This window comes from Chlorocebus sabaeus, chromosome 6 (assembly GCF_047675955.1).
Source record: "Chlorocebus sabaeus isolate Y175 chromosome 6, mChlSab1.0.hap1, whole genome shotgun sequence".
NCBI lineage: Eukaryota > Metazoa > Chordata > Mammalia > Primates > Cercopithecidae > Chlorocebus > Chlorocebus sabaeus.
The window spans coordinates 40,784,323-40,802,517 of NC_132909.1; positions in this window are offsets into that span (position 1 = coordinate 40,784,323).

Here is an 18,195-nt window from a genome sequence, read left to right on the forward strand (position 1 = left end):
CAGGCTTAACATTGAGCATGATCTGACAGAATTAACGATTAGAAGCTAATACATTTTCTGTACCCTACCTATGTGCTGGGTGCTATTTGGGCACCTCTATTTGTATTAATTGCTTTAATTTTACCAAAGCTGTAGGATTTAGGCACTATTATCCTCACTGTACAACTGAAGAGTCATGCACAGAGAGGTCAAGAAACTGTATTCAGGTCATACAGCCCATAAGAAGCAGAACTGGGATACAATTAGAAATCACCTGATACTGAGTTTTAATCTCACCTGTTACACCCAGCATTCCCTTGCCCAATGCTTGTTTTTATTTTTGATCTAACATTTTAGCTTTGAATTTTCTAATTTAGTAGAAATAAAGAGGAATTTAAAAAACACTCTTGCTTACCCTTAGATAGTATGTAAAACTTGATTTTTGGTTTAAAGCACTTATTACTAAGCCTAACACAAATACTTTGATAAATGGATTCTTACAATGATATCCCTCTCATGACTTGAAAGAGTCACTAATTTTACTTTTGAAATCTATTAAATTTTTATATTAAAAGCTAAGATGAGCCTATAACTATATAGAAAATTTGTGGTCTGCATTTACATTACCATCAATTAAGTAGTCTACAATTTCTAAAAGTTTCAGAAACACTAACATAAGAATCTTTTTTTGAGGAAATAATTTAAGGATATTAAGTCTTTTAAGTTACTAAAATGAAATAGATTGGAATTTCTAATCAGTCACTTACAATGTAATTTTAAATGTTCTTTAATGAAAACAAAGTTTCTTTTAAACTCATGTTAACAACTTATTTCTATTGCTTCATCACTTCTATTAGAAAAAAATTACAATTTCTATGATTACAAACCTGTGAATTTTATTCAAATCCAAACAGAGTACTAATCTTGTGTGCACAGTGGGAGTGGCTGGCCCAGGGTCCAGGGACACCTTTGGAGCCTCCCCACCTTCCCCTCCCTCCGTGTTTGAAAAAACAAAAAACAAAAAGAAACTGAAAATAAAGTACTAATCTTTCTTTCTTTCTTTCTCTTTCTTTCTCTCTTTCTTTCTTTCTTTCTTTCTTTCTTTCTTTCTTTCTTTCTTTCTTTCTTTCTTTCTTTCTTTCTTTCTGATGGTCTCGCTCTGTCACCAGGCTGGAGTGCAGTGGTGCCATCTGGGCTCACTGCAATCTCCACCTCCTGGGTTCAAATAATTCCCCTGCCTCAGCCTCCTGAGTAGCTGGGACTACAGGCAGGCACCACCACACCCAACTAATTTTTTGTATTTTCAGTAGAGACGTGGTTTCACCATGTTGTCCAGGATGGTGTCAATCTCCTGACCTTGTGATCCACTCACCTCGGCCTCCCAAAGTACTGGGATTACAGGTGTTAGTGTAGAAAATTAATAAGAAATTAAATTTACAGTTTAAGTTTAGGTTAGAATAGGCGTGAAGTAACCCCCTGAAGAAACATTATAAAAAGAACATTAACTGCTCCTCTGCAAGACCTCTAAGGGTCTGTGAAACATTAACTATATCACTTTCCTACGTATTTTGTAAGTTCTGTAAGTCCCTGTTTTTCTTGCTGTGCAGTTGCAAGGTCACAAGATAGATAAGTGAAAGTTAAGTTGCAACTCACGTTTCTCCTAAGATGTAAGAAATGGCCTGAATAATTAACTGCTTTTGTTCTCACTTCTGTAAACCTGCTTCCTGCTTCACGTTTTTCCCGCCCCAAAACACTTAAAAGTTGCTCGCTTTCTCTGTTCAGGGCTCAGACTTTCAGGACACTTGTCCGCTGAGCCCCTGTACACCTAAAATTAAAGCTCTCCTGCATCCCGATCGGTCTCTCCAGTTCTTCCTGCAACATTTTGGTGCCGAAACCCTGGACCAGAGACAGCAGGTTACTGTCTCCTTTGCCTGTGGGACTGAGGCCCTGGGACAGGGGAGGTCTGGGACCGTTGGAGCCACCGGGAGAGCTTCAACCCCAAAGGGGATCGGCCCTCCCGTGTCCTGGTGTTCATCCCGACAGCGCAATGGAACCGGTAAAAGGGACGGCTGAATAGTACGAGGAAGCGCGGGCAGACATCCGAACCGTGGTAAGGTTTGGGTCCTGAGACAGGATCCATCCCAAAAGACAGAAGGGGAGGCTGGTCATCTTCCAGGGTGTGACGACTAATCCGACCCAGAGGGACTGCGAACAACAGGAGTGGCTCGTTGATTTGGATGAAACTTACACCCTAACCGACAGAGCGCCAGAGAGGCTCACGGGTGGGTCAGGAAAGGAAACTTAAAAGTGGTGAGTGGCTCGCCACTTTTGACTAAAGGTAACTGACACAGGAGGTGAGAGTGGCTCGCTTAGTCAGTTAGGAAAGGAAACTGGAGGCAGAGAGTGGCTCGATGCCCCAACGAGGAAAGGGAATTAAGAGTGGGGAAGTATGTGAGTTCATGCGAAAAAGACAGTTCGGAGAAGAACCAATGCAAGGAGTGGCGTATGGAGGGGCTGCAGGTCTCTTAGTGGGGGCTGCAGGTCTCTTAGTAGAGTAGAGGCTGTATGCTCCAAGCAGTGTAGGACCAACCAGGTCCAATCCTCCAATCTGTCCAAAACGAAAGGAAGAGTGAATGCGCGCGATGGGAGGAAAAGCGTCAAAACCCACCCCATTAGAATTAGAAAATATGTTAAATAACTTTAAGAAAGGCTTTGCAGGGAATTAGGGAGTTAAGTTAACCCCTCAGATGCTGAAAACTCTTTGTAAATTAGAATAGGCCTCATTTAGTGTTGGCTGACCTGCCAGAGGTACTATAGATAAGGAAACAATTGGCCGTGTATTTAAAATGGTGACCGGCGTAGGAGATCAGTCAGGGCATTCAGATCCAATTTCCTGATATTGACTCACGGCTAGATGCAGGCTTGCCTGGCAGCGTATTACAAAAACGAGAAAGCAGCTTCACCGGCAAACAGAGTTAAAAAGGAAGTTCGAGAAAAATCAACTGGCTACACAGGCAGCTAGGAAGAAAAAGGAAAGCTACAGGAAAAATCGGTTTTGCAAAAACCATCAGAAGGAATGGGGGCCCCTTTTCCATATGTTCCAATCTACTCTCCTTTACCAAGGCTAACTGCCCCTGAGCAGCCAGGCTCAGGTGGATTTATGCCCCAGCTTATACCCCGAAGGGGAAGTCTGAGCCGTCACTCCGGGAAGTTAAGGTGGAACCTCAGAAAGTCAGGCAAGCTGTCGTCTCAGGTCTGGTCGCGCCTGAGTTATGCAAATGCCTTCTTCTCAAGGAAACAAAAAGACCCCCAGTAGGACCCAGATGAGGCAACTCAGCTATAGTGCCTACAAAAGTGCTGACAAGCGCTTCTGCAAGGGTTGAGCGATGGCAAGAAAAAGGCAATCAATACAGGAAAAATCTCAGAGGTGCTGCAAGGTGTACATAAAAGTCCAAGCCAGTTTTATGAAAGATTTCGTGAGGCATTTCAGTTGTACACTCCGTTTAACACTGAGGCTGCTGAAAATCAGCACATGGTGAATACAGCATTTATAAGGCAGGCCCAGGGAAATATCAGGCAGAAATTTGGCTACTCGGCATATTAAAGTGGCTACCAAGGTGTACATTAACCGAGATCAGGAGGCAAAGAAGGAGGCTGATCAGAGGCTTAAGAAAGGCTAATTTGCTGGGCGCGGTGGCTCACGTCTGTAATCCCAGCACTTTGGGAGGCCAAGGGCGGATCACGAGGTCAGGAGATCGAGACCATCCTGGCTAACACGGTGAAACCCCATCTCTACTAAAAATACAAAAAAAATCAGCCGGGCCTGGTGGCGGGGGCCTGTAGTCCCAGCTACTCAGGAGGCTGAGGCAGGAGAATGGTGTGAACCCGGGAGGCAGAGCTTGCAGTCAGCACTCCAGCCTGGGCAACAGAGCGAGACTCCGTTTCACCAAAAAAAAAAAAAAAGAAAAAGAAAAAGAAAGAAAAGCTAATTTGCTAACAGCAGCTCTTACAGGAAGAGAAGCTAGCTTTGCAAAGAGGCGTGAATACGAGCATAAATGCAGTCATGGAAGAGGCCCCTCTGGACAGGAATTTAAAAGCTGGCTGAGGTTAGAGAGAAATCAATGTGCACAGTGCAAAAGGGAAAGGACACTAGAAGAATGAATGTCCAGAGAATAACAATAAAGAAAATGGTCAGGGCCGTGGTATGAAAAAGCCACTGGCTGAGGGCTACTGCACCCAGGAGGAACCCAACACCTCCTGCACCTGCTGTACAAGGCAGGATATAAAGTGTCAGGGAAAAAGGCTCAATTTTGCTTTGAAAGTGTCCAGTGTTTAGGCTTCTATGTAAGCCAAGGGTAGTGATAGTGAACGAAACCTGGCTGTGTTTCGTTCACTATCAGGTAGATCACCCAGCAACAGGTAAAAGAGTTCCTAGGGGCAGCAAGGTTCTGATACATTTAGATTCCAAATTTATCGCTCATGGCTAAACCACAAAGCGGGGAGAGAAGGAGCCCCTTCTCTGGGAGGCCCACCAGGAGAAGGCTTTTTTAAAAAATCAAAAAAGCCTTAACTCAGACCCCAGCTTTAGCACTGCCAGATCTAAGTAAGCCTTTCTTTTATATGTCCGTGAGCAAAAGGGAATGGCCATAGAAGTTCTAACTCAAGTCATAAAGCCATAGCATTGCCCGATGGCATACTTATCCAGGCAATTGAATTCTATGGCACCTAGATGGCCTCCTTGTTTTAAAGCACTAGCTACCACAGCTCTGCTGGCACAAGCAGCTAATACACTGACTTTAAGACAACAACTAACAATCCGGGTACAACACTGGGTTATGGGAGTTATAATTTTCATGGACTTAAGGGGTCACTATTAGTTATCAAATCCGAAAATAACCCAATACCAAGGGCTCTTATGTAACAGTCCCGGCATAACTTTAGAAACTCTAAATACCCTCAACCCGGCTACCTTGCTTCATATCGAGTCAATGCCAGGAGGCCCCCCTTCATTGCTATGTGGATACAGTAAATGAAGTGTTCTCAAGCTGGAGAAATTTGACAGATCGGCGCCTCAGGGATCTGGACGTTAAATATTTTACCGATGGAAGCAGCTTCATACTAGAGGGGGTCCACTGAGCGAGGTATGCAGTGGTGACTTTTGACTTTGTAGTAGAGGCGCAGTCTTTGTCTATGGGAACTTCTGCTCAAAAGGCAAAGCTAATAGCTCTAATAAGAGCTCTCTGGCTAGCGAAAGACCAGAAGGCAAATATTTACACAGATTCCAAATATGCTTTTGCTACTTTGCATGTTCATGGGACTATTTACAAAGAAAGAGGACTCTTAACTGCTGAAAGTAAAGAAATAAAGTATAAGGAAAAATTCTACAGCTCTTAGACGCTGTATGAGCCTCAAAACAAGTAGCAGTAATACACTGCAAGGGGCACCAAAGGGCAGGAACATTAGATGCCGAAAACAAACAAACAAACAAACAGAAAGGCGGACAAAAAGGCAAAGCAGGCTGCAATGACATATCTGCCTTCTAAAGAGGAAGCCTTGGCTATGCCTCTCCTCCTGGAAATTCTTCTCCCAGAGACTCCAAGGAACACTCCTAATAAAAGGGCTTGGTTGCCCAGGAAAATGGGAATTACATTGAAGGAGGATGGTGGAAGTTCTCCAATAGAAAACTAGCCATTCCTGAGATGGTAGCCCCCAGATTTGTGAAACAGTTCCACTAAGGAACTCACATAAGAAAGACAGCACTAGAGACATTATTAGAGCGTCATTTCTATGTACCATGGCTCACTGCCATCACTCAAACTGTTTGTGAGCAGTGTTTGACTTGTGCTTAGAACAACTCTTGACAAGGGCCTAACCGGGCCCTGAGAATTCAAGAAACAAGAGCCATGCCCCGTGAAAACCTGCTTATGGACTTCACCAAACCGCCCCAAGTTGGGGGTTATCGGTATGTGCTGGTGTTCGTTTGCACCTTTTCAGGATGGGTCAAGGCCTTCCCCACCCAGAGAAAGCACAAGAGGTGACCAAAGTGTTGTTAAGGGACACTATCCCCAGATTTGAACTGCCTCTAACACTAGGATCAGACAATGGACCAGCATTTGTGGCTGAAATAGTTCAGAACTTAACTTGACTATTAAAAATAAAGTGGAAGTTACACACAGCCCACTAACTGCAGACCTCAGGAAAAGTGGAGCGCCTGAACTGGACACTCAAGCAGCTGTTGAAGAAATTTTGTCAAGAAACTCATCTAAGGTGGGATCAGGTCTTGCCCATGGTCCTCCTCTGAGTCAGGCGCAGCCCCACAAAGCAAACTGGGTATTTGCCCTATGAGATAATTATAAATCAGGTTAAAGATGACCTACAGGAACTAAAGGAATTAACTTTAAAAAGGCAGATGTAAGACTTAGGGCTGGCTATGCAAAAGATTCATAGTTAGGTGTAAGAAAAAAAAAATGCCTATAAATCTGGCAGACCCAGCATACTTTTTCAAACCTTAGGAGTTTGTTTGAGTTAAGAAGTAGAATCCAACTACTCTGGGACCCATATAGGTTGGGCCCCATACTGTAATTTTGTCCACTCCCACTGCAGTTAAAGTTGCAGGTATCATGCCTTAAATCCACCACAGTTGGCTAAAACCGGCAGCCTAGGACCAGTAGACCAGCCAACAGGACCCAGACCATCCAACCTGGCTGATCCTGTGATGAGACCACATTGTCAGTGGAAAAGACAACAGCCCTGCTCTGGTCACTTCAGAAGTTGACCAGTCTACACATGGCAGAAGCTTGAGAAAATAGTAAGCCCTGCTCTAGTCACACTGGAAGCTGAGTAGTCTACACTCAGCCAACACTTAAGTATTGTCATCAGATAAGTAAATGTGGATAGAAATTTTAAGTTTGATTGCTATCTTACTGTTGTTGATTGCCTTGTTACTATGCTATCATTATTGCCAGTCTCTCTGTCTAGAGGAAAAACCACACTATGAATGCACCAGGATTCTCTTAGGATTCTGTACTTACAACCAAACTACCAACTCAGTCTGTGACCCAGGAGATGGCCAGCCTTATATATGCTATGACCCTGAGTTTGTGCCTGGAGATTAGTTTGAGATCCACGATGGGTCAATAGAAGGAGCCCTTCTAAATAAAATCTGGTCCCATCTACCTACAAAGGAACCTTATCCTTGTACTTTAATATTTGTCAAGCAAGGTTCAAAGGTGCAGCTTTCCATAAGGCTACCTGCCTAGGGCAACAATATTATGTTGAGACTAAAAATAAGACTCTATGGAGAAATGCCCAGAACGACTCCTACTTACCAGATCCAAACCTTTTCTCTCAATTCTCTACTCTACTAACAAACTGCTGTCTAGAAATAGCCATTCTTGGCATCAGCTAGAGGCTCCAAATACTTGGAAAGCACCCTCTGGTCTATATTGGATTTGTGGAGTGTGGGCATATCAGCAACTGCTGGTTAAATGGACAGGGACATATGTATTAGGAACAATCAAGCCATACTTCTTTCTAATTCCTCTAAAGCAAGGGGAACTCTTAAGATAACCAGTTTATTATGAAAATGGAAGACCTAAAGGAAGCATAATCACAAGAATAGACACAAACATCAAAAGGATGTAGACATAGGGGACTAGGAAGATAATGAGCGACCTCCTGAAAAAATCATCAAATACTATGGACCAGCTACCTGGGCACAAGATGGGTCATGGGGGTACCACATCCCAATTTACAAGCTCAACTGTATCATAAGTCTCCAAGCTGTCCTCAAAATAATAACCAATGAAATATCAAGAGCTTTAAATTTACTGGTTTTACAAGCTACACAGATGAAGAATGCCATATATCGAAACAGGCTGGCACTAGATTACTTCCTAGCCTCAGAAGAAGGAGTATGTGGAAAGTTTAGCTTAACAAACTGCTGTCTAGAAATAGACAATAATAGGTGAGCTGTCATGGAAATTATGGCCAGGATGCAGACTTTAGCCCATGTTCAAGTTCAAACCTGGTCAAGATGATCTCCAAATTCTCTTTTTAGAGGATGGTTTTTGACCTTTCATGGGTTCAAGACCTTAATAGGTGGGTTCCTTCTTATCATAGGTGCCTGCCTAACTCTCCCTTGTCTCCTGCCTTTTCTTATCAGAAGTGTTCAGTCAACTATAGAGGCAATCGTGGCCACACACCACTGCCCAAATAATGGCATTAACTAAGTATCAGGCTTTGCCCCAAGGAGAATATATATCAACCCAAGAAGAACTAGATAATTGTGGTGCTCTCTATTAAACATGATTCTTATATAGAGCACCAAAAGGGGGGGATGAAGTACAAAATTAAAAAGAAATTAAATTTACACTTTAAGGTTAGGTTAGAATAGGTGTGGAGTAACCCCCTGAAGAAAAGGTATAAAAAGAATATTAACTGCTCCTCTAAAGGCATCTAAGGGTCTGCGAAACATTAACCATACCTCTTTCCCACATACTTTGTAAGTTCTGTAAGTCCCTGTTATTCTTGCTGTGCAGCTGCAAGATCACAAAATAAATCAGTGAAAGTTACAACTCACGTTTCTCCTAAGTTGTAAAATATGGCATGAATGATTAACTGCTTTAGTTTTCACTTCTGCAAACCTGCTTCCTTCTTCACGTTTTTCCCAACACAAAACGCTTAAAAGTTGCTCGCTTTCTTTGTTCAGGGCTCAGACTTTCAGGACACTTGTCCGCTGAGCTGGTGTACACCTAAAATAAAAGCTCTCCTGCATCCCGATCAGTCTCTCTGGTTCCTTAATTTCCTGCAACAGCATGAGCAACCATGCTCAGCTGCTAATCTTAAAAGATCTGTATGCTTAGGATTATGGAAAGCCTATTCTTTATTTACACTTAGAAGACAAATAAGTGCTTTCCAGGCCAGGCACGATGTCTCACGCCTGTAATCCCAGCACTTTGGGAGGCCAAGGCAGGTGGATCACCTGAGGTCGGGAGTTCAAGACCAGCCTGACCAACATGAAGAAACCCTGTCTCTACTAAACATACAAAACTAGCCAGGTGTGGTGGCGCATGCCTGTAATTCCAGCTACTCAGGAGGCTGAGGCAGGAGAATTGCTTGAACCCAGGAGGCAGAGGTTGCGGTGAGCCAAGACCACGCCATTGCACTCCAGCCTGGGCAACAAGAGCGAAACTCAGTCTCAAAAAATAAATAAATATTTAAATAAGTGTTTTCCAGTAAACCCAATGGGGCAATTGTAACTCAAAATCATAAGCTATTGAAATAATACTATTATTTAGATGACACTTTTATGTTCAAGTTGTTTAACTTCTATAATTCAGACACTATAAAAATGTTATACTATAAACTATAAGACACAAAAATATAAAGTATCAGTTTTTTTGTTTTGGACTACTATCATTATTTCTAGTTGACATAATATGAAAATTTAACTGCTATTGCTGTAGAAACTAGAAATGTCCTGGTTGACTCTGCTTTACTTCTTGCCTTCCTATTTTTTACACAAACAAAGCAACACAAGAAAGGCCAGAAAGGAAACACCTCGATCACAAACACACCAGAGTCCTTGAAGAGACTCTGGTGAGCATATATGTCTGAGCATATTAACTTGAAATTCATGGCATCTTTTGTAGAAGTACAGACTTCTATATGGCAAATAATAAAGGCAAGTAAATATTTAACATTGCAATAAAATAAGAAAAGTATTCTGAAAGAACCTTCTGATCCACTATTCCTTTACTCACCAATATGGTTGTGATTAAATGGTTTCAGGATTGTGGTCTTAAACAACCAACACTCTCTGTTTTATGGTTCTTGGACTATGACCATAAGATTTTTATGCTTTTTTTCACTACAAAAAATGTTTTTATTTTAATTCAGAAATGTAACATAATTTTCAGTCTCATATTTACAAAAATGGTTTACTCTAAAATAAGACATGTGATTAAACAACTTACCATTATTTTCCCAAAAAGAGTGGAGAAACAAGTTAACCCTGTAGTCCTAAAATAAAACATAAAGATGTAGTCATTTATTTTAGCTGCACACTTGAGAATAAAACACTTCTTGGGTTAAAGGCCAAGAGCTTTCAGATATGTTAGCTTTTAGGATGTGGGCAGACCTGGAGAAACATTCACCCTTGTGCCCAAAGGGAGCGTAATTTTGTTTCTTTCACCTCTAATTTAAATTACCAACCCAGAACTAAAGAAATGTAACATGTCATTATACCACAGGACATTTTATTACTTTTATTTTATATTCAAGGGGCACATAAAAAATTTTGCAACGTAGGTATACTGCAAGATGTTAAGGTTTGGGCACTTAGTAAAAATTGCCCAAGTAGTGTACATCATACCTGATAAGTAGTTTTTCAATGCTTTCCTTCCTTTAAAAAAAAAAAATCCAGTGTTTATTGTTTTCATCTTTGTTTCTGTATTCCCCCAATGTTTAGCACCCATTTATAAGTGAGACCAGGTGGTATTTGAGGTACTTACACCATGCAATATTATGTAGCCACAAAAAAAAAAAAAATGTTCTTTGCAGCAACATGGATCTAAGATTCATCGGTACCTGGTTTAATTCTATGTCTTTGCTGTCGTGAATGGTGCTTCAGTAAACATGTGAGTGCAGGACTTCTGTGTCAAATAATTTATTTTGGATATATACTCAGTAATTGCATTGATGGGTCAAATGGCAATTCTATTCGTAGTTCTTTGAGAAATCTCCAAACTGTGTTCCAGAGGGGCTGAATTAATTTGCATTTCCACCAACAGTATATAAAGATTCCTTTTTTTCTACAACTTTTACATTTGTCAGTTTTTAACTTTTAATAAGTCATTCTAACTGGTGTGAGATGGTATCACATTGTCATTTTGATTTACATTTCTCTGATGACTAGGAACTTTGAGTATGTATGTTTATTGGCAGATTTCATGTCGTCCTTTTAAAAATGTCTCTTCATATTATTTGTCTGTTTTTTAATAAATTTCTGATAGATAATATTTATTCTTTGTTGTTTGCAATTTGCAAATATTTTATTTTATACTGTAGATTGTCTCTTTACTTTGTCAGTAGCTTCCTTTGCTGTGCAGCTCTTTAGTTTAAGTAGGTGGCAATTTTCTATTTTTATTTTTGTTGCATTCATTTTTATAGTGTTAGTTATAAATTATTTCTAGTGTCTAGAGTACTAAGTGTTCTTTCAGCATTTTTACAGCTTGAATCTCAGTTAAGTCTTTAATCTATCTTGTTATACTTTTTATGTAATGAGAGGTAAGGGTCCAGTTTTCTTCTGCATGTGATTAACCAGTTTTCCCAGTACTATCTATTAAATAGGGATTTATTTCCTTTGTATTTCTGTTGACTTTGTCAAAAATAAGTTGGTTGCAGGAGTGTAGCTTTATTTCAGATACTTCTCCTTTGTTTCATTGTTCTATATATATACTTTTGTACCTGAACTAGGTTATACTGGTTATTGTAACTTGTAGTAAAGTTTGAAGTCAGGTAATGTGAGGCCTCCAGGTTTATTCTTTTTAATGTTGCTTAAACTATTTAGACTTTTTTGTTGTATATATAAATTTTAGAACAGTTTTATTGAATTTATAAAAATGGCATTGATAGTTTGATAGAAATAGCACTTAATCTATAGGTTGCTTTAGGACATTTTAATTACATTGAGTTTTCAAAATCCATGAGCATGGAATGCTTTTCCATTTATTTGTGTTTTCTGATTTCTTTCAGCAGTGTATTGTAGTTCTCCTTGCAGAGATATTTTACCTCCTTGATTTAATGTAGCCTATATATTATTTTTTGATTGTGGCTATTGTAAACAGAACTGTGTTCTTGATTTTAATGTTATTGGTATACAAAAATGTTACTCATTTGGGTATGTGGATTTTGTATTTTGAGAATTTGCTGAAGTCATTTTTTAGGCTTAAGAATCTTTAGGGGAAGTCTTTGAAGTTTCCCAGGTAGAGAATTATATCGTCTATGAAGACAATTTGACTTATTTTCCTATTTGGATGCCTTTTATTTGACTATTTTGTTGGATTGCTCTGGCTAGGACTTCCAGAACTATGTTAAATAAAAGTGTTTAGAGTGGATATTTTTGTCTTATTTTTCTTCTTATTGACAATGCATCCAGCTTTTGCCTGTTCAGTATGATATTGAATAAAGTTTTATAATAGACGGCTTTTATTTTGAGGTATGTTTCTTCAATTTCTGGTTTGTTAAGAATATTTTTATGAATGAATATTGAATTTTCTTGAATTCTTTTTCTGCATTTACTGTGATAATAAGTTTTTGCTTTTAATCATCTTTACTGGTGAATCACACTTATTGACTTGCACATGATGAAACATTATTTCAGTCATGAAGTAAAGCTCACATGATTGTGGAAAAATAACTTTTTGATGTGCTTATGAACTCAGCTTGCTAGTATTTAATGGAGAATTTTTGTTTCCATGTTCACCAAGAATATTGGCCTATAGTTGTCTTTTTTGTTGTATCTTTACTAGATTTTGGTATCAGAATGATGCCGGTTTCGTATAATAAGTTAGGAATAATTTCCACCTTGATGTTTGGAATACCTTTAGTAGGATTAGTACCAGCTCATCTTTATTATATATGGTAAAATTTGGCTGTAAATTCGTCTGATCCGGGGCTGTTTATGGTTGGTGGGTTTTATATTTAATTCAATCTTATTATACATTTTTGCTCTGTTTAAGACTTTTGTTTCTTCCTGATTCAATTTTGGGAAGTTTTGTACATCAAGAGTGTATTTATTTTCTCTAAATTTTCTAGTTTGCATGCATAGAGATGTTCATAGTAGTCTCTGAAGATGTTTTGTATTTATGTGGGATAAATTGTGATTTCACATCTATAACATTTAAATACATACAGAATAAAAGTTTGACAAAAGTCACATTTCCTCATGATAAATCTCTGAAAAAATTAGGTATAGGACACATGCACCTTAAGTCAATCAATGCCACTTATAACAAAAATTGCACAGTTAACAACATACTAAACACAGAAATGTTTTAAGCTTTTCAGTCTTACTAAGCATGGTACTAAATGTCCAAGACAGAAAAATTAGAAAATAAAATCAAAGGCATCCAGATTGGAAAAAACATTAAATTATAGCTGTTTGCAGATGACATAATTTTAAGTAAAGAAAAGCCTAACATTTTACTAAGAACCAGTAGAACCAGTAAACAAATTTATTAAACTCACAGTATACAAAATCAACATACAAAAGTCAGTAGAATTTCAATACACTAACAATTAACTATCTCAAAATAAAATTAAAAACAATCTCATCTATAATAACTATACTTTGAATTTAAACAAAAAGTTGAAACACCTTACATTATAAATTGAGGAATGTTAAAATAAGAAACTAATACAAAATGAAAAAATATTATTTATGAATTGGTATTTTTAATGTAAAATTTCTGCATTACACAAAATGATCTACAGATATAATGTAACTTCTATCAAAATACCAGCAACACACTAAACATACTTTTTGAAAACATATTGGCCGGGCGCGGTGGCTCAAGCCTGTAATCCCAGCACTTTGGGAGGCCGAGACGGGCGGATCACTAGGTCAGGAGATCGAGACCATCCTGGCTAACACGGTGAAACCCCATCTCTACTAAAAAATACAAAAAACTAGCCGGGCGAGGTGGCGGGCGCCTGTAGTCCCAGCTACTCTGCAGGCTGAGGCAGGAGAATGGCGTAAACCCGGGAGGCGGAGCTTGCAGTGAGCGGAGATCACGCCACTGCACTCCAGCCTGGGCGACAGACCGAGACTCCGTCTCAAAAAAAAAAAAAGAAAACATATTTAAAAGTCATACAGTACCAAGAAAGACCTGGAATAGTCAAAACTGTCAAGAAAAAATAGGCTGAAGGTATCACCCTAGCTGACTTTGAAATACACTACATAACCATAGTAACAAAAACGGTATGGTACTTGAATAAAAATGGACACATAGATTAATGGAGCAAAAGGGAGAGAGAAGAAATATATCCATGTATTTACAGCTAACTGATTGTATAAATAGGTGGTAATTTCTTAGGGACAGTATCTTCAATAAATGATGTCTAGAAAACTTTATAGCTACATTCAGAGCAATAAAACAAGATCTGCATCTCATACCACATATATAAAAATCAACCCTAAATAAATTATATACTTAAATGTAAGGCTTGAAACTCTAAAATTACTACCAAAAAAATAGAGTGAAAGCCCAATAACATTGATCTAGGCAGTGACTGTTTTTATTTAATCTACAAATTTCAGAAAACAAACAAAAATTGAGTTAGATTACTTGAAATTTTTTAAATGCTGCACACAATCTGATACAATCATCAAAATGAGACAACTAAAAAATGGGAGACAATATTTGCAAATCACACATGTAACAAGGAGTTAATGTCAAAAATATATAAAAATCTCAAATGACTATGTAACAAAAGCAAATAAAAATGAGCAAAAGTTTTAAGTAAATATTTTCAAGAAAAGACATACATGTGGCCAAGAGATATATATAAAAAATGTTCAATATCGGCGCAGTGGCTCACTCCTGTAATCCCAGCACTTTGGGAGACCGAGGTGGGTGGATCACGAGGTCAGCAGTTCGAGACTAGCCTGGCAACATGGTGAAACCCTGTCTCTAATAAAAATACAAAATTTAGCCAGGCATGGTGGCAGATGCCTGTAATCCCAGCTACTCCAGAGGCTGAGGCAGGAGGATCCCTTGAACCTGGGAGGCGGAGGTTGCAGTGAGCCGAGACCAAGGCATTGCACTCCAGCCTGGGTGACAGGGCGAGACTCCGTCTCAAAACAAACAAACAAACAAACAAGCAAAAAAAAAAAAAAAAGGCCCTAGGAAATAACAACTCATACCTGTTAGAATTACTCTTATATATTAAAAAAAAAAAAAGTGTTAGGAAAGGTGGGAAGAAAGGAAATTCTTCCACACTCTGGGTTGAATGTAAATGAGGACAACCATTATTAAAAAAAAAAATACAGATACCTCAAAAAGTTTAAAATCAAACTATGATACAGCAATTGCAATACTGGATATATATCCCAAACAAATAAAATTAGAATAAAGAAACATTTGCACTTCTGTGTTCTTTGCAACACTCTTCACAATGGCCAAAATTTAGAATCAGTTGTTCAGTATCTAATGAGTACATCAAGACAATGTGGTAGGCTGGGTGCAGTGGCTCTTGCCTGTAATCCCAGCACTTTGGGAGGCTGAGGTGGGCAGATCACAAGGTCAGGAGTTCAATACCAGCCTGACCAACTTGGTGAAACCCCGTTTCTAATAAAAATACAAAAATTAGCCAGGCATGATGGCACATACCTATAATCCCAGCTACTCAGGAGGCTGAGGCAGGAGGATCCCTTGAACCCGGGAGGTGGAGGTTGCAGTGAGCCAAAATCGTGCCATTGCACACCAGCCTGGGTGACAGAGTGAGACTCCATCTCAAAAAACAATAATAACAACAACAACAACCACCACCACCAATGTGGTGTATATACACAAGAGAATACTATTCATCTTTTAAAAAGCCAATTTTATTGTTTTCAATTACATGATTTGACCTAGAGGACATATTAATTGAAATAAGAGACAGAAAGATTATTATTTCATTTTACTTATACATGGCTTCTAAATAAGTTAATCTCATTGAAGTAGAGAGTAAAATTATGACCAACGGATAGCAAAGTATTTAGAAGGGGGGTTTGGAAAGATGTCTGTCAAAGAATGCATAATTATAGTTGGACAGGAGAAATAAGTTCAAAAATTTTCTTCTACTGCATGGTGACTGTAGTTCATAATAATGTATTTGCATTATTTAAAATTCTAAGACAATATTATGTGCTCTCACCACAAAAATGTTAACTAACTATATGAGATAAAGCATTAATTACCTAGAATTAAGCATTTGACACTGTATATACATACTTCAAAATGTCATGTTTTACAGAATAAACTTATATTTATTCATTACAGATGTTACGAAAGACACTAAGAGGTCAGGTGTTGCTTATGGTCTCATGACTGGCCACTCTGAATACAGTAAACAAGTTTGCATACAAAACAATAAAAAAAGTTTTAATCTAAAATCTGCCATGATCTCCAAATGTTTTCCAGAGAAAATCACCAAAAAGCTGGCTACCATTAGGTGATTAATAATAAAAACTGTAAACTTCACCCACAAAAAAAACTGATATAAGAGTGAGAAATTCCTCCAAATTGTAATATCAATATGCAAAAAAATATTATTCCAAATTTCAGATCTACAGAGGTCATTTTATTACTTTGAAATGTTTAATATTCACACATAAAAACAGAAGATTCTGCGTGGAAATGTACATTGTTCTATAAGTATATCATAGAAAATTAAATTTACAATTCACTTATTAGCTCTTAAAAATTTAATTTCTAAGATATATATTTTAGCACATTTTATATTTGCCAAACTTTGTAAGAATTTAATGAGATTTTCTGTGTACAGAGAAAAATGATGCTAACTGATTTAATTCTCTTACCTGTGAACAGTGTATGCCTTTTAACTCATTTGAAAGCTATGTTCATAAGCAAACTCTCCAGTTAAACCCATTTTTTAAAGTGCATTAAAAATACCAACTTTCTCACAAAACCAACAAAGTACCATGCTAAATGACACGGCATAAAAACGAGTATGAGAAAATTGTAGCCATAAAACAGAAAAAGAAAAAGAAGGTCTGTGATGCATACATAGGTGAAAAACACAGAATTAGATAAAGAAAACTAAAGATAATTAGAACATAAAAGAAGTGAAATTCATCTTTAAATTCAGCAAGATTCAGTTTTGCAGCCTGAAAAAAAAAAAGAAGACTCTTCATATGAAGAATTAGTTATTTGTTCAACATTGATATTTTCTATCTCTTACTTGAAGTTGCAAACTAACTTTCACAGGAACTAACTGATACTATGGAGCATCAGTTACACTGTCATTTTTTTTTTTTTTTTTTTTTTTGCTATATTTATATATATAAACATTCTCAGGACTTATGAAACTTCCCTAGTACTTACCTGAACAAATTGGGTGAATCAATAGGAAATTATACTTTAGTCGATTATAAAAAGTGAAAGGAACAATAACTAAAAAATAGTAGGCTTATATAGAGTTCTCCAGTTAAAAGAACTAAATGGAATGTTCTAACTCAATAAAATATAACTTAATAAACTAATTGTGGAATTACATCTAGAAATTATGTTGTGTGCACCACTAAATTTTATAAAAACCATTCATACAGTCCTTGACCAGCTCACATAATGAAAATCTCATAAGCTATAAAAGAGAAAAAATATGAGAAACAAGAAAATTATGGGTCTAGCATTAGTACCAGACAAGTAAAGACAAAAAATTTGCATAAGGAGGTTCTGATCCATTAGCCATAGATTTTACAGTAATCAATTCAATAAAAAGCAGAGGGTATCAATTTGCTTTTAGCATTTTTGAGGTTTTTAGTCTTCTATTCACCTTATTAAAATGACTCATTTTGTTCCAATATGGCTTTTTCCTTCTGAAAATAGATACAAACTCACTCAAACATGCTTACTGACTCCATAATTTTCTTAAAACCTAAGGTTTATCTTTAGAGTAATGTATGTGTATATTTAACTCTGTGTAAATCCATACTAAAAGTCTGTATGTGTTTACAGGCAGAGATGCCATATATTCAATGAAAAATACGTAACAATTTTTAAATGTTTATTCTGGACTCAGAAATGTATGAATTTTATTTATAATTGTACCTAACTTTTATTATGACCATAAACATGACCCTGTGGTGAATAACAATGTAATTGTATGTTTTAAAATATCTAAAAGTATAGAATTGGTTTCTAATACAAAGGATAAATGCTGGAGATGATGAATAGTTAATTTACCCTGATGTGATTATAACCAATTTTATTCCTGTATCCAAATAGGCTATATATAGATAGCATAAATACCTACACATACTATGTACCCACAAAAATTAAGAAAAATAAGTTAAAATAAGAAAAAAACAAGTAAACATTTAACCTATGGAAATAATATTCTTTAACTGCTTTGCACTTTAAAGTCACTGGCAAAAGAGATTACTAGAAATGTTAGTCCATTGTGTTATCAAATAGTATATTTGGT